Source organism: Alosa sapidissima, chromosome 18 (genome assembly GCF_018492685.1).
Source record: "Alosa sapidissima isolate fAloSap1 chromosome 18, fAloSap1.pri, whole genome shotgun sequence".
Classification (NCBI taxonomy): Eukaryota; Metazoa; Chordata; class Actinopteri; order Clupeiformes; family Clupeidae; genus Alosa; species Alosa sapidissima.
Window position 1 is genome coordinate 28,776,476 of NC_055974.1, and position 17,601 is coordinate 28,794,076.

The window sequence follows — 17,601 nt, forward strand, 5'->3', positions numbered from 1 at the left end:
AAGGAAGATGCTACCTGTTTACAGAGTGGCTTTTATTTTGACGTGCCTAAGGAAGATGCTAACTATTTACAGAGTGGCTTTTATTTTGATGTGCCTAAGGAAGCTGCTACCTGTTTACAGAGTGGCAGACATCTGTTTAATCATTACGTGGGATTTATCCCTCTTTCTGCTAAAGGGTGTGTATCCACACAAGGAATCTGTGTATATATATATATATATTATATATGTGTGTGTGTGTGTGTGTGTGTAAGCAGCTAGCATATTTGAGTGTAAGATGTCACTTTGGCCACCTTGTCATCTGCAGGCAATCAGGCCTGATGATGTGCGTTACATGCAGTGATAGTAATGCCTTCATCTCTGGTTGATTTTTTAGACATGGGAGGTAAAGTGTGTGTGTGTGTGTGTGCGTGCGTGTTTGGGTATTTGTGTACTCTCAGCTATGTTACGTTAGTATGTCAAATGTGGCTGAATGTTATTTCTGGAGAGAGAGAGAGAGAGGGAGAGAGAGACTGAGCGATGTCACAGTGTGTGACACACATAAACACACACACACACACACACACACAGACACACACACCCAGTTGGCTGGTGAGCCAGCTGCAGCTGCTGTTCAGTAGACAGAAAGCTCTGCATGTGCATCATGCACGACCACCCTAATGGCAGAATTATGACCGCCTTCCATCTGTCACTCACACACATTTGGCCAATCACAGAAACCCATTTGTGTTCCGTCTGCACACACGGCACACTGATTCGCAAAGACTCTGCCGGCCTCTCGGCTCCGTCAAGGTCATTTGAAAGGCAGCTGAGGCCCACTCCAGTCTGTCACTGTCATAAAGCCCACTGTCTGACGGCCATTAGTGTGTGTGTGTGTGTGTGTGTGTGTGTGTGCGTGCGTGCGTGCGTGTGAGTGTGGTGTGAGAGCTTTTGTCTGTGTGAGTGAGTGTGTGTGTGTGTGTGTGTGTGAGAGAGAGTGAGGTGGGAGAGCTTTTGTCTGTGTGTGTGTGTGTGTGTGTGTGTGTTTAAAGCTCTGGTTTGTTTCTGAAGGTCTGGTTCTCAGAGGAGCTTGGACATACATGTTGTATAGCGGTAGCCGTCTCTGTCTATCGCAGACATACCGTAAAATTTCAATTAACAACCCGGGCTTTTATTTTCCAAAATCGCCAAACTGCGCCAGCTTGCATTTGAGACCTTTAATTCCTTTCACTCAAAACTTTTCCTCTGCAAAGATGGGAAATATTATCGAATTAATTATTTCAAACACGCTGAATGACTGTGAATGAGCCTACTTGGATCAAAACCGTTTAGGAATTATTTAAGCAAATATGGGATGTGTGTAATGTTTTATTCATCCTGTCTGGTCGGGACGAATGAAACATACAGTTTCTTCCGAATTTTGGCAGCTTAAATTTCAAATCAGTTATTTCACTTTGTCGCCATGGTGGTACTGAAAGAAACACATTTAGAAAAAAAGATTGTGAAAAATGTTTTTTACTAGCATAATAAAAAAGACTTAAAGAATAAAAAATATTTTATCTAATGCGCAACATTTTTGGAACTTTTGGTTTTCACCGCCGCAGTCTTTATTAATGACGTCTAATCACAATTTTAGCGTGCACAATCTCCACCATAGAACTGGCTTAAACAGACGATATGGCGGGTTTTAGGAGATTAAATACAAACTGAAACTAAAAAACAGACCAGGCTTCTATTTGAGATCGGCCTTTATTTATCCAAACCTGTAGCAACACTAGGCGTATAAAAGAGACATGTGTCTGTTTGGGACTCGGCTTTATCTGAAGTTTTACTGTACATGTTGTGTAATGGTAGTACAGTAGCCTCTCCAGTTGTTTTTATTTTGAAGTTTTACGGTACATGTTTTATAATGGTAGTTTTACAGTACATGTTGTATAATGGTAGTAGTCTCTCTAGTTGTTTTTATTTGAAGTTTTATGGTACATGTTGTATAATGGTAGTTTTATGGTACATGTTGTATAACGGTAGTAGTCTCTCTAGTTGCTTTTTATCTGAAGTTTTACGGTGCATGTTGTATATAGTAGTCTCTTCAGCTGTTGTTATGTTCCATGTGGGTACAAAGAGTTATTCATCACACAAGACACTTATGAAAAGAGGGAAATAAAGATATACAGACTGAAATAGAAATATGTACACATTGCATATCTGATGCACAAACTGAATGAATAGCAGACATAATTTAGCAGAGAGAGAGGGAAATATATAGATATTATATACTAAAGATGGCAAAGGAGACCTAATTTCAGTGGTGAGATATACTGACCTTGGATCTTTGTGTTATTCTTCAGGTTGTATTGAGAGTGTGTGTGTGTGTGTGTGTGTGTGTGTGTGTGTCTGTGTGTGTGTGTGTGTGTGTGTGTGTGTGTGTGTGTGAAATCTGAGTATCAGATTAAGTCCTCTGCATCAGTTGTCAGAGCAACAATAAGAAATAACCAAAGTAAATGATACTTTGCGGATGTAAAGATGGTTGGTCTGTTGTCGTCAGGTCTGATGGTCTACTTTGGGACTCCTTCAGAGATACCCACTCCTCCTCTCCTCCTCTCCTCCAATCCTCCTCTCCTCCTCTCTTTCATATTCCTCTTCTTTTCATCCATTTTGACTCTCTCTCTCTCTCTCTCTCTCTCTCTCTTTTATTTCCGTTTCCCACTTCCCCCCAGCCCGTGGTGTCATTGGTCCTTTTTGTGAGCACATCGTTGCCAGGCAGTCTCATTGTTGTCAGGCCTCATCTCCATGACGGCGAGCATCGTCATCTCCTGGCGCGGTGGTGTAACCGTCTTGAGGAGCAGCTGCTCGTTCGGTCCAGCAAAGAGCAGCTAAAACCAGCCACCAGCATAAGCTGGGATGGTACAAGTAGAGGTAATACATACACATACTATTAATATACACTCACACATATATACTGAACTCTCTCTCTCTCTCTCACACACACACACACACACACACACACAGCACGAGATGAGATGTGTCGCTCAGTTCATCTAAGTGATAAGAGGATGTTGAGGAGGAGGAGGAGGAGGATGAGGAATGTTGCCCCAGTCAGATTAGGATTCCTGCAGCACATGCTGATGCTGTCCCCACTGCTCACCAGAGAGAGTGTGTTAGCCATGCTATCACTTCTATTATCTAACACAATCACACACACACACACACACACACACACACACACACACACACACACACACAGCAGAGAGAGTGTGTTAGCCATGCTATCACTTCTATTATCAAACAGCAAGGTCAGGGACCAGCTCCCAAAAGCACATTAGTGGACTCCGCTCACCTAGCTGTTGCAGCGTGTGCTGTGTCCTCCATCCGAATGAACTCAGCTTAGACATCAGCTCAGCTTGGATCGCTATGGAGACATCAGCTCGACTTGGATCACCTAGCTGAGGTCGCATCAATTCACAGTGACAGTCGATCATCATATCATATCATTCATAACCATCAATATGCAGAGGGGTTTTGTTTTTTACATTACTGTAGATGGCATAACAGGTACCAATGAAAGGCTGAAAGAGTTAATGATTGTTGTATCACTCCAACTATGGATGGATGGGTATATGGATGGATGGATGGATGGGTGTATGGATGTATGGATGGATGGGTGTATGGATGGATGGATGAATGGATGGATGGATGGATGGATGGATGGAGTGAATGTACTGTATGAAGGAAGAAAGACTAGATAATTGTCTGTATCAGTGTTCCAGCCTGTATGCATATGATTGCAGTAGCCTCCAGTGCATCCATCAGCTCTTCAGTGCATCCATCAGCTCTTCAGTGCATCGTTCCTCTTCCCTCTGACTGATTTGTATTCCCATGTGGCTGTCTGCATCATCGCAGAGAATTGGACCCCCATCACACAATTACAGATCCAGTAGGCATTAACACGCACGCACGCACGCACGCACGGACACACACACACACACACACACACACACACACACACACACTGCCCTAATGTTCTCCACTAATGATGGATCTGCTGAGGTGAGCGCATTAGCCAACTGTACACATGGTGTAATTAAAATGATGGATAAAAAAGAGTGTGCAGTTTTGAAATATGAAAGTCGTTTTGTAACTGTGCTTACCTCAGTCCAGACGCTTCCTGGTTGGAAGTAATAGTGTCCGTGGGGCAGTGCTGGACACAGGCAAGGTGAAGTGAGAGTGTTCTAGAGCATTCCATGCAGCTGTCAGAATTCCACTTGTGGTAACTGTGAAAAAAAGGCTTTCTCATTCACCCGGCACGAGTCCGCTGACGCGGTGTCCCATTTCTCACCGTAGCTCTGAAGGGAATGTGCCAGTCACGTCCAGAGGTCTCAGTCACGTCCAGAGGTCTCAGTCACGTCCAGAGGTCTCAGTCACGTCCAGAGGTCTCAGTCACGTCCAGAGGTCTCAGTCACGTCCAGAGGTCTCAGTCACGTCCAGAGGTCTCAGTCACGTCCAGAGTTCTCAGTCACGTCCAGAGGTCTCAAATGAACATGACATGTATGTGAAAGGCATCAACCTAGCCTGACAAGAAAGAACAAACTCTGAGATTTCAGCATTTCAACGAAAGAAAAAAAAAAAGCCACCGGTGAAGATGACAGAACGTGTCAAATCCTGTTTATTTAGTAAATAGCATGCGGTTGTTCTTGTGTGTGTGTGTGTGTGTGTGTGTGTGTGTGTGTGTGTGTGTGTGTGTGTGTGTGTTTCTCAGATGAACAGTAAGATGCTGTGTGTGTGTGTGTGTGTGTGTGTGTGTGTGTGTGTGTGTGTGAAATGTGTGTGTGTGTGTTTCTCAGATGAACAGTAAGATGCTGTGTGTGTGTGTGTGTGTGTGTGTGTGTGTGTGTGTGTGTGTGAAATGTGTGTGTGTGTTTCTCAGATGGACAGTAAGATGCTGCATGTGGCTGAATGCCCTGTGTGTACCAGCTGATAAGTGCCCGAGCTCAGTGCCAGGCGTCCGCCTGGAGAGGTGGACAGCATTCACGGTGGCACTTTGAGGAGAATATCTTGTGACGTTAAGCAGCAAGATGTATTCTCGGGCTTGTGCAGCTTGTTTCTGCTGGCTTAAGCACTCTTTTAATACCTGCAGCCTGGGAGTCGATTGGATGTGTCAATCACGCGGCGTGCTGGCGGGTTGAGATTCAGGGGGACTCTAGTAATCCTCTGTGCTTCCGTTTGTGTGTTGACACTTTTTTTATTTGATTTGATTTTTATTTTAAATCTCCTGCTGCCGTGTCCTCGTTTGGTTGGATTGGATTGCCGTTTGTCCTGCGCATTGGGCTCAGGCTGCTTGATTTGAACCCTTGACCCCTTGACCCCTCCGACCTTCCCCCTTTGCCCTTTGTTATGCTTTGTGTGTGTCCCCTGTGTTGTGGGGCTGGCGTGAGGTTCCCAGAGTGCTGCTCAGTGACGCTGTAGGGCAGAGTCTAGAGTTAGAGTTAAAGGCCGAGAGTCCGTCCTGTGCCAAACAGTTCTGTGTGTGTTCCATTAGTGATCCAGAGAAAAAAAAAAGCATCAGGGTCCGCAATCGCCTGCCCAGGGGGTTGCACCGAGAGAAATGCTTTTTTTTTTCTTCTACCCCCTACCCCCCCTACTCAACCCACTTGAGGTGTTTGCTTGTTTTCTGTCTCTCTCTCTCTCTCTCTCTCTCTTTCACTTTTTTGCTTTCTCTATTTTGTTAATTTTCTCTCTCTCTCTCTCTCTCTCTCTCTCTCTCTCTCTCTCTCTCTGTTTGTCTTTTACTTTCTCTCTAATTCTTCTTTTTTCTGTATCTTTCTCTCTCTCTCTCTCTCTCTCTCTCTCTCTCTTTCTCTCTCTCTCTCTGTTTTTCTTTGAGTTGAACTCCGACATCCATGTGTGCCCTGGGATGTCTGTCACAAACTGCAGTCCAACGTTGTGACAATGCTTTCTTTCCTCCCGTGCTTTTTATGACCTTCCTTTCTCCTTTCTTTCTTTTTTTCTTTCTGTTCTTTCCTTCAAGGTCTGGCGCACCTGACGTTAAACAGCCAAGGTACGGGTCCATTCACTCTTTGGTTCTTTTAATTAAAAAAAACACCCCCAGACACTTCTTCCCCCCTGTCTTCTATCAACTCATTTTTTTTTGTCCACATTTTTCATCCCTCACTTTTTCCTCCTCCTCCTCCTCCTCTTACTTCCTGTGTCAATGTTACCTGTCTCATGGCCTCGCTGTCTTTTATATATCACTCCTCCTTCCTCTCCTCCCTCTCTCTCTGTCATGTTCCTCCTGTTTTGGTTGTCTTCCTCTCCTCTTCCTCCTCTCCTCTTCCTCTCCTCTGTCCATTGTCTGTTCCTCGTGCTCTATTACCCCCCGTGTCTGTCATCCTCTCCTGTCTTCGTCCATCACCACCCCCGGCGGTTGACCTTTGACCTTCGACCCCTTCGACTGAAGGTAACGCTTTTCCGCTCTCTCTCTCTCCTGTGTGCTTGGGTTGGTAAAGAGTTGTGTACACTGTGTCATGTTGACATGCTGAAACTGTGATGTGACCCAGGGGAAAGGTGAAAGGTGAGAGGTGACGCCAACCCCTGGGTTTTAAAGAATAAAAAACTGAGGTGAAGACATAGAGGGGTGACTGCATGCGTGTTCAGAATGCACAGAGGTGGCTACACTCTGCGTCATTCTCATTGTTTGGCATATGTGTAGTAGATACGATTACAAGTGTTCATACGATGCTCAGTGCTGGAGCCTCTAAGAAAGTGTGCTGCTAGGCTGGCTGAAAACCCCCAATCTGTTGCATCATGTGGTTGGAAGATTTACAGACAAGCTGTTTGCTATATGTCTTTTGGTACTGTTTTATCTCTCTCTATCTCCCTCCTTCCCTCTCTACCTCTCTCTTTCATGTTCTCTCTCTCTACACACACACACACACACACACTCTCAGAGTCTCTTTAGTCTGTCCATGGAGAGCTACCCTGCTTTCTGAGCGACCTTTATCTGTGATAACACAGACACACACACATGCGCGCCGCGCGCGCCCCCATTGCATCTCCAGTGGCCCGGCTGGGTTAGGAAGTTTGCAGGTACGGCCTGGATGCTGAGCAGTGATTGGCCAGGGACCGCTCTGACCTTTGCTTAAAGCAACACGCTGTGCTGAGTGCCACCGCCCAGCCTAGCTCAGATTTACACAGCAGCACTGCACTGCAGAGGGCCTCCAGAGGGCCACACTTAACGCTTCACAGACTCAACACAAACACTCCAAATACAAACCTCCAGTGCAACAACAACAACAACAACAACAACAAACAAAGCTTTGCAAAGCTTCATCTCAACCCAACAGAAATTTGTTTTTGCTAAGCTTGTTTTTGCTTCCTCAAACTGCATGAAATGCACAAATAATGAGCTGCACCTGGCCCTGTGCAGGCTGCTCCAGGCCTCCGCGTCCCCTAGGCCGGCCTCATCTCCATGTAAGTAAGCCATTTCTGGCTGTCAGGGACGTACGGCGACTCTTGAGAGGAAGCAGCAGGTCACTAAAACACCAGAGCCAGAGATGTGTTTACCAGCGAGCGAGTGAACGAGCGAGCGAGCAGCACGAGTCAGCCACAGATTATTTTGACATACTCCACCAGCAACACACACACACACACACACACACATTGAGTCCACTGCCGCTCCTTGCGTCCCAAATCTGCTCATATCAATGCAGGGGCGTCTCTGTCGATGACATTTTGATTTCTCTTTGGTCTGTTTACCTAAAGCTACTTGGCTAGCTGTGTACTCTCGCCGCGCACATACACACACACACACACACACACACACACACACACACTCACACACACACACATGGGAAGCGTGCCGGCGCAGGACAGCACAGGGGAGGATAATTGGACGCACGGCAGGAATGGAAAATCGGGCATTAGTGGCGTTTTCCTCTCCAGCACTCTATCTGCAGCCCCCCCCCCCCCCCCACCCCCCCCCCCCCACCCCCGCCTGCCGTCCACTATCCCAGAGATCAAGAGATCAGTGGAGAGACCTCTCCGTCAAGGGGGCTGGGGGCTGTAATGCACTTTCGTTGATTTGTGTTTGTTTATTTTTTTCTTCCTGTTTGCAGACACACACACACACACACACACACACACACACACACACACACACACACACACACAGAGAGAGACACACACATACACACAGACAATAGATACTGACACAAATGCAGACACACACACACACAAATACAGACATATGCATGCAAGAGGTACATTAGTATACTTTTCAGATGGGAAACACTAGGAAACACAGCACAAAGTCAGCAAAAGAAAGCTAAGTTTCCCCTCTGGTTAATAGGTGAACACAAAGCCCCGCACATCCAGCAGAAAGCTAAGTTTCCCCTCTGGTTAATAGGTGAACACAAAGCCCCGCACATCCAGCAGAAAGCAACTGCAGAGCAGGCATCCCTGAAAGTAGCAATCAAGGGCCGACCCAGTGGGGCCGAGCAGGTGATCTGGCTCTGTTGAATCAGAACCTCCTCTTGTAGGCCCAATATTGATCTGCTCTATTCAATATGGTTGTTGGCACACGGGGTTGATGGAGAGACGTCTTGGATGGGCCAAATCGATAAACTTGTTTGGTGGAGGAATAAAGCCAAGGACTTAAGTGAATGACGCAGTTTTCAATTGGAATTTCCAACCACCATTGTCAGCACCCTAGCCTCGCTCTGCGCTGAATAGGTGTGTGTTTGAGCACACATAGGTGTGTGTTTGAACACACATAGGTGTGTGTGCGTGTGTGAGAGAGAGAGAGAGAGAGAGAGAGAGTGTGTTTATGTGGTCTGTGTTATGAAAGCGTGGACGAGAAGCTGAACATAGTTTCAATGGCAGATTGGAGAGGCAGGGGCATATACACGTTGAAAGGTTGAGAGAGAGAGAGAGAGAGAATGAGAAAGAGAGAGAGACAGAGAGAGAGATTATTGGAGGGTAAGGGGACTGGGAGGAGATGGATAGAATGGAGGGAGGAGAGGAGAAAAAAGGAAATAATAGAGGCATGACAAGAGGAGGAGTGGAAAGAAGGATTGAAGAATGCTATTAAAATTGTCTCCTTAATTCCAAATGGAGACACAGTTGACCGAGTAGATTCCAGTGTAGTTAAGGGCAGGTAAAAACTTGAGGCTGGCTTGCAAAGAATGGTTCTTTATTCTGGATGTAAGAACAGAGTTCTGATAAGCCTGTTGTATGCACAGCACAGCACAGTGTTGCAAGGTGAAGCCAAGGTAATTAACTGAAGCAAAGATCTAGGAAACCTGGCTAATTATAGTACCAGAATATACATTCACATCTGGGGTCAAATTGGAGGGGGGGGGCAGGTAGTGATATAGCCTTATTCAATTAAGATGTCTCTTGTGGGGAACAATTAGTTAGGTACACCATTAGCTATTGTAAAGTGACAACATTCTGTCTGCTTACAATAAATGTCCTGTCCCCACACTTTCTGCAGTATTTTAAACAAATAACCAAAAGAATGACATACAGAAAACCACTAAAATCTAACAATATAGAGGCAGAACGAGAGGAGGAGAGGAGGATGATATAGAGGCAGAACAAGAGGAGGAGAGGAAAGGAGGATGATATAGAGGACAAGAGGAGGAGAGAAAAGGAGGATGATATTGATTTGATTTGCATTGAGCTCAATGAGCAACAAACCAGCTAATAGGCTAACTGAAATAACACCCATGCCAATCTCTAGGTATGGTGAAGGGTATGTGATGATGTGGGGCTATTTTAATTTCAAAGGCCAAAGTAACTTTATCAGGATGCACAGTATTCTGGATCCATGAAATAACTGGCCTTTAAAAATAAAAATCTGCCTGTCTCTATGGGAATTTAACATAGGGGTGGCAATACTTATGACCCCTGTATTTTAAGGAAGAACATTTATTTATTTATGATACATTATTCATTCACTAAGAAAATTGGTGTCCTTAAAGTTTAGATATTTCCTCATTTTTCACTTAAGGCATTAAGATCAATTTCCAAAAGATGATTTTATATTCCTCTTTTCAGTCAACTTTAGCATGGGTGACAACACTTTTGGCCATCACTGTAGAGGCAGAACGAGAGGAGGAGAGGAAAGGAGGATTATATAGAGGACAAGAGGAGGAAAGGAAAGGAGGGTGATGTAGAGGACAAGAGGAGGAGAGGAAAGGAGGGTGATGTAGAGGACAAGAGGAGGAGAGGAAAGGAGGATGATATAGAGGCAGGACAAGAGGAGAGGAAAGGAGGATGATATAGAGGCAGGACAAGAGGAGGAGAGGAAAGGAGGATGATATAGAGGCAGGACAAGAGGAGAGGAAAGGAGGATGATATAGAGGCAGGACAAGAGGAGGAGAGGAAAGGAGGATGATATAGAGGACAAGAGGAGAGGAAAGGAGGATGATATAGAGTACAATACAGAAAGTATTCACAGCGCTTCACTTTTTTCAGTCCGTTATGTTACAGCCTTATTCCAAAATGGATTCAATTCATTTTTTTCCCTCAAAATTCTACACATTTGTTTCAAAACTTGTTTCATGACAACATGAAACAAGTTTTAGTGACACTTTACTTGACAGTAACTCTAACTCTGACAGTTACTCTAACCCTAATCCTAGGTTGACCTAACCTAACTTGTTATGACAAAAACCGAATGACACTTAATGACACCTAACTTGTTATGACAAAAACCGAATGACACTTAACTCATTGAGTGCCAAAAACATAATATTACGTTTTTCCTTCCCATGCGTTGAGTGCCAAAAGCGTAATATTAAGTTTTTAGCTTTTTTTTTTTTTTAATTACGAAACTAGACACTCTAGCACACCTTATATGTGATTTTGGAACTCTGTGATGAATGGAAATGAAATATATGATGATCGAAAACTCATGAAAACACAAAATCTGGACATTTTATCTGGATATTTTATCATAACTCGGTTGCCACTTTGGGTCGAATCAGTGACGCATGCACGTCAGGTCAAAACCAGGCCATTTTCATGGGTCTATCACTAGGTGGCAGTCTCGCCAGGTCTCACTGATCACTTCCCGGAAAGTTTACAGGCAACACTTCATATTTCATGAAAGATGTGAAATCTCCATTTCTAGAAAAAAACAGCGATTTTGATGAAAACTAGCCACTGTTTAGCTTGGGATTTCTCAGGAACAGAGGTGTGTAGAAATACACGGTTTGCACCCACTGAGAGCTTAAAGTCTCACCTTTTAAACGAGCCATTGTATGTGTTCATAGCTATAACACAGAATATGCTGTGGCTGTACAAAAATCATCAACAATGGTCTAGATTGCTGGCACTCTAGGACAAAGCTTCCGAAAACAGCTTGGCATTCAATGAGTTAATGACAGACGTTTATAATTGTTTATGACACGTTCATGACAGTGTCATGTTACTCTTATGTTGATACTGTCAAGTAAAGTGTAACCCAAGTTTTGTTTTTTTAAATGTTTGCAAATTTATTAGAAATAAAGAGTGAAAATATAAAATTATAAGTATTCACAGCCTTTGCTCAATTCTTTGTTGAGACACCATTGGCAGCAGTTACAGCCTCAAGTCCTTTGGAATATGAAGCCGCAAGCTTGGCACACCTATCTTTGGGCAGTTTCGCCAATTCCTCTTTACAGAACCTCTCGAGCTCCATCAGGTTGGATGGGGAGCGCTGGTGCACAGCCATTTTCAGATCCCTCCAGAGATGTTCAATAGGATTTAAGTCTGGACTCTGGCTGGGCCAAGAAAATGTAGTTGTCCTGAAGCCATTCCTTCAATATCTTGGCTGTGTGCTTAGGGTCATTGTCCTGTTGAAAGATGAACCGTCGCCCCAGGAGCATTCTGGAGCAGGTTTTCATCCAGGATGTCTCTGTACATTGCTGCATTCATCTTTCCCTCAATCCTGACTAGTCTCCCAGTTCCAGCATCTGAAAAACATCCCCACAGCATGATGCTGCCACCACCATGCTTTACTGTAGGGATGGTATTGGCCAGGTGAGGAGCGGTGCCTGGTGTCCTCCAAACATAACGCTTGGCATTCACACCAAAGAGTCTTGTCTCATCAGACCAGAACATTTTGTTTCTAATGGTCTGAGAGTCTTTCAGGTGCCTTTTGGCAAACTCCAGGTGGGCTGCCATGTGCTTTTTACTAAGGAGCGGTTTCCATACAGGCCTGATTGGTGGAGTGCTGCAGTGATGGTCGTCCTTCTGGAAGGTTCTCCTTTCTCCACAGAGGAACCCTGGAGCTCTGTCAGAGTGACCATCGGGTTATTGGTCATCTCCCTGACTAAAGCCCTTCTCCCCCGATCACTCAGTTTAGAGGGACGGCCAGTTCTAGGAAGAGTCCTGGTGGTCAAAACTTCCTCCATTTATGGATGATGGAGGCCACAGTGGGACCAGCAGAAAATTTTCTGTACCCAGATCTGTGCCTCGAGACAATCCTGTCTCGGAGGTCTTTAAAGCAGCAGAAACTGTTCTGTACCCAGATCTGTGCCTCGAGACAATCCTGTCTCGAAGGTCTTTAAAGCAGCAGAAAACGTTCTGTACCCAGATCTGTGCCTCGAGACAATCCTGTCTCGGAGGTCTTTAAAGCAGCAGAAAATGTTCTGTACCCAGATCTGTGGCTCGAGACAATCCTGTCTCGGAGGTCTTTAAATCAGCAGAAAATGTTCTGTACCCAGATCTGTGCCACGAGACAATCCTGTCTCGGAGGTCTTTAAATCAGCAGAAAATGTTCTGCACCCAGATCTGTGCCTCGAGACAATCCTGTCTCGGAGGTCTTTAAAGCAGCAGAAAATGTTCTGTACCCAGATCTGTGCCTCGAGACAATCCTGTCTCGGAGGTCTTTAAAGCAGCAGAAAATGTTCTGTACCCAGATCTGTGCCACGAGACAATCCTGTCTCGGAGGTCTTTAAATCAGCAGAAAATGTTCTGTACCCAGATCTGTGCCTCAAGACAATCCTGTCTCGGAGGTCTACAGACAATTCCTTTGACTTTATGCTTGTTTTGTGGTCTTTCCAAATCATGTCCAATCCACAGAATTTCCCACAGGTGGACTCAAATTAAGCTGTAGAAACATCTCAAGGAGGATCAGTGGAAACAGAATGCACCTGAGCTCAATTTTGAGCTTAATCACAAAGGCTGTGAATACTTATCTACAAGTAATTTCTTCGTTTTTTTTATTTTTAATATGTTTGCAAAAATCTCTAACAAACTTTTTTTAAGTTGTCATTATGGGGGATTATGTGTAGAATTTTGAGGAAAAAAATAAATTTCATCCATTTTGGAATAAGGCTGTAACCTATACTTTCCGCATACACTGTAGAGGAAGGCAAGAGGAGGAGAGGAAAGGAGGATGATATAGAGACAGAACAAGAGGAGGAGGGAGGAGATGCCGATAGAGGTAGTGAGGAGAACAGGAAAAAGGGAGGAGATGAGATGGATTGAGGAGAAGAAAGATGGAGGAGAAGAGAGAGAAATAGAGATAAAGAGCAGAGGAAAATGGGAGAAGAGAGGGAGGAAGGAAAGGGGAGGAGAAAAGATGGATGGAGGAGAGGAAAAGAGGGGAGGAGAGGAAAAGAGGGGAGGAGATGGAGAGAGAAAGAACAGAGGAAAAGAGGGGAGGAGAGGAAAAGAGGGGAGGAGAGGAAGAGAGAAAGAGCAGAGGAAAAGAGGGGAGGGGAGGAGAGGAAAAGAGGGAGGAGATTAGATGGAGTGCAGTGAGGCTTAGACATGTGGTCTGTCGTCCAAGTCGGAGGCTTCAGCCAGGTGTGTCTGCGTGTGTGTGTATGTGTGTGTGTGTGTGTGTGTGTGTGTGTGCGTTTGTGTGTGCGTTTGTGTGTGTGTGTGTGTGTGTGTGTGTGTGTGTGCGTTTCTGTGTGTGTGTGTGTGTGTGTGTGTGTGTGTGTGTGTGTGTGTGTCACATCCACGTCAGAGGCTTCGGCCAGGTGTGTCTGTGCTTCACACACGACTGGCAAAGAGCAGAAGAAATCAATGCTCCACACCTCACAGCAGCTTGCCCTTGAGTGACACAGAGGGCATTAACACACACACATCATATACCCCAAACCAACACACATGCCCCAAACCAATAGCAATGCCCTCGTACCCAGCTGGCCTGTAATTGGTAGGTGTGAGATTTAAGGTAATACAAACTGCAGTGTAGTTCTTGGTCTTTAACTATATAAGAAACAATTAGTCTTTCTTTGTATGGGGAGATGAGATTGCTATTTGGCTAGACGCTCACACACACACTCCTCTCTCAACAGTGTATCACAGTAGCCACACACACACACTCCTCTCTCAACAGTGTATCACAGTAGCCAGACAGCGTAGCCAGACAGATGGCAGACAAAAGAGGAAGTAGAAATGGTACAGCCTGACAGATGGGAGGTCCTGGCCAGTATAGGCTTACGGCAGCTAGGGATGACACACACTCGTCCAAGACCACTCACACACACACACACACACACACACACACACACACACACACACACACACACACACTAGTCCCACACCACTAACACACACACAGACACACACACACACACACTAGTCCAACACCACTCACACACACTCTCACACACACACTAGTCCAACACCACTCTCATACACACACTAGTCCAACATCACACACACACCCACACTGGTCCAATACCACTCACACACACACACACACACTAGTCCAACACCACACACTGGTCTGGAGCCTGCTATACCAGCTACGACTGGTGTGCCGATTGCAAAGCAGAAGCAGCAACGGCATCCAGAGCTTCAGCAATAAGTGCTGGACCTGCGCACACCATTACTATCTATGGAGCATGATAACGAGCACACCATTACTATCTATAGAGAATGATAAAGAGCACACCATGACTATCTATAGAGAATGATAAAGAGGAGAATGATAACGAGCACACCATTACTATCTATGGAGCATGATAACGAGCACACCATTACTATCTATAGAGAATGATAACGAGCACACCATTACTATGATTACTTAGAATGATAATGAGCACACCATTACTATGATTACGAAATGATAACGAGCACACCATTACTATCTATGGAGAATGATAACGAGCACACCATTACTATGATTACTTAGAATGACAACGAGCACACCATTACTATCTATGGAGAATGATAACGAGCACACCATTACTATCTATGAGAATGATAACGAGCACACCATTACTATCTATGAGAATGATAACGAGCACACCATTACTATCTATGGAGCACACCATTACTATCTATGGAGAATGATAACGAGCACACCATGACTATCTATGGAGAATGATAACGAGCACACCATGACTATCTATGGAGAATGATAACGAGCACACCATTACTATGATTACTTAGAATGATAACGAGCACACCATGACTATCTATAGAGAATGATAAAGAGCATACCATTACTATCTATGGAGAATGATAACGAGCACAACATGACTATCTATAGAGAATGATAAAGAGCATACCATTACTATCTATGGAGAATGATAAAGAGGAGAATGATAACGAGCACACCATGACTATCTATGGAGAATGATAACGAGCACACCATTACTATGATTACTTAGAATGATAATGAGCACACCATTACTATGATTACGAAATGATAACGAGCACACCATTACTATCTATGGAGAATGATAACGAGCACACCATGAATTAGTCATGGCAAACTATCCTATTTTGTGAAGGAGGCACTTTAAAACTGTCAATTATTCCTAGGCTACTAACATTTCAGCCTACTGGGGCAGCCGTGGCCTACTGGTTAGCACTTCGGACCTGTAACTGGAGGGTTGCCGGTTCAAGCCGCCCCCGACCAGCAGGCATGGCTGAAGTGCCCTTGAGCAAGGCACCTAACCCCTCACTGCTCCCCGAGCGCCGCTGTTGATGCAGGCAGCTCACTGTGTCGGGATTAGTGTGTGCTTCACCTCACTGTGTGTTCACTGTGTGCTGTGTGTGTTTCACTAATTCACGGATTGGGATAAATGCAGAGACCAAATTTCCCTCACGGGATCAAATACTTATACTTATACATATCCAGGCCTACGTTTCATATCCAGGCCTACGTTTCATATCCAGGCCTACATTTCATATCCAGGCCTACGTTTGGAGATGAAAGAGTTCCTGAAGAGCAGAGTGAAGCTAGCAATTCCCAAAGGCAGTATGGAGCTAGACCCTTCAGGGCTTAGTATGTTAGCAGCAGTATTATGAAATCGATTGGGTTTATGATATGGGCTAGCGAAGAGAAGCGAGTTCAGCGAGAAATGTGCTCATATTTTGTAGCTCTAGTGAATGTGTGAGTGAGCGGCAGTATTTTGTTATCAGCTGGAGGCTCTTGAGTGAGTTGTAGCGGCAGCCGTCAATAATAAAACACAAGGCGTAAACACCCACCAGTGTCTGCCGACCCAGATGGGATTCATTGTTTTTCACCCGCAGTCGTTTGATAGATCTTTTATTTTGCTCTTTTTTTGCTCTTTTGATCTTGTCAATGCGTGTTGCTCATGCTAAGATATCTATTATTTTCATAAGATTATTATTTTCCTCATGGCCTGGACATGTAAAACAATGTTGTTCTTCCTAATTCAGAACTTGGCCAGGCCAGGCCAAGTGCGCTGGGCAGCGGATGCCTCCCCGCAGCTGTGTGTTGTTTGCCTATCACATCCAATAAGCCCACTATGGTGAGACCTCACACACACACACACACACACACACACACACACGCACATACATCCAATAAGCCCACTATGGTGAGACCTCACACACACACACACACACACACACACACACACACACACACACACGCACGCGCACACATACATCCAGTAAGCCCGCTATGGTGAGTCCTCACACACACAAACACACACACACACGCACGCACATACTGTACATCCAATAAGCCCACTATGGTGAGACCTCACACACACACACACACACGCACATACATCCAATAAGCCCACTATGGTGAGACCTCACACACACACACACACACGCACACACATACATCCAATAAGCCCACTATGGTGAGACCTCACACACACACACGCACACACATACATTCAATAAGCCCACTATGGTGAGACCTCACACACACACACACACACACACACGCACATACATCCAATAAGCCCACTATGGTGAGATCTCTCACACACACACACACGCATGCACACACATACATCCAATAAGCCCACTAGGGTGAGACCTCACACACACACACACACACACACACACACACACACACACACACACGCATACATCCAATAAGCCCACTATGGTGAGACCTCACACACACACGCACATACATCCAATAAGCCCACTACGGTGAGACCTCACACACACACACACACACGCACATACATCCAATAAGCCCACTATGGTGAGACCTCACACACACACACACACACACACACACACGCATACATCCAATAAGCCCACTATGGTGAGTCCTCACACACACACACACACACACACACACACACACACACACACACACACACACACACACACACACACACACACACACGCATACATCCAATAAGCCCACTATGGTGAGACCTCACACGCACACACATA

At 45.1% G+C, this 17,601-nt stretch overlaps 1 protein-coding gene across 1 annotated transcript in view; it reads left to right on the forward strand.

The window, feature by feature from the left end:
• LOC121689349 (neurexin-3-like) overlaps nucleotides 1-17,601 on the forward strand; it is a 561,367-nt gene that overhangs the window by 67,708 nt on the left and 476,058 nt on the right. Inside the window, 1 exon segment of the mRNA XM_042069080.1 lies at nucleotides 6,002-6,031. The gene's annotated coding sequence lies outside the window, so the exon portion shown is untranslated.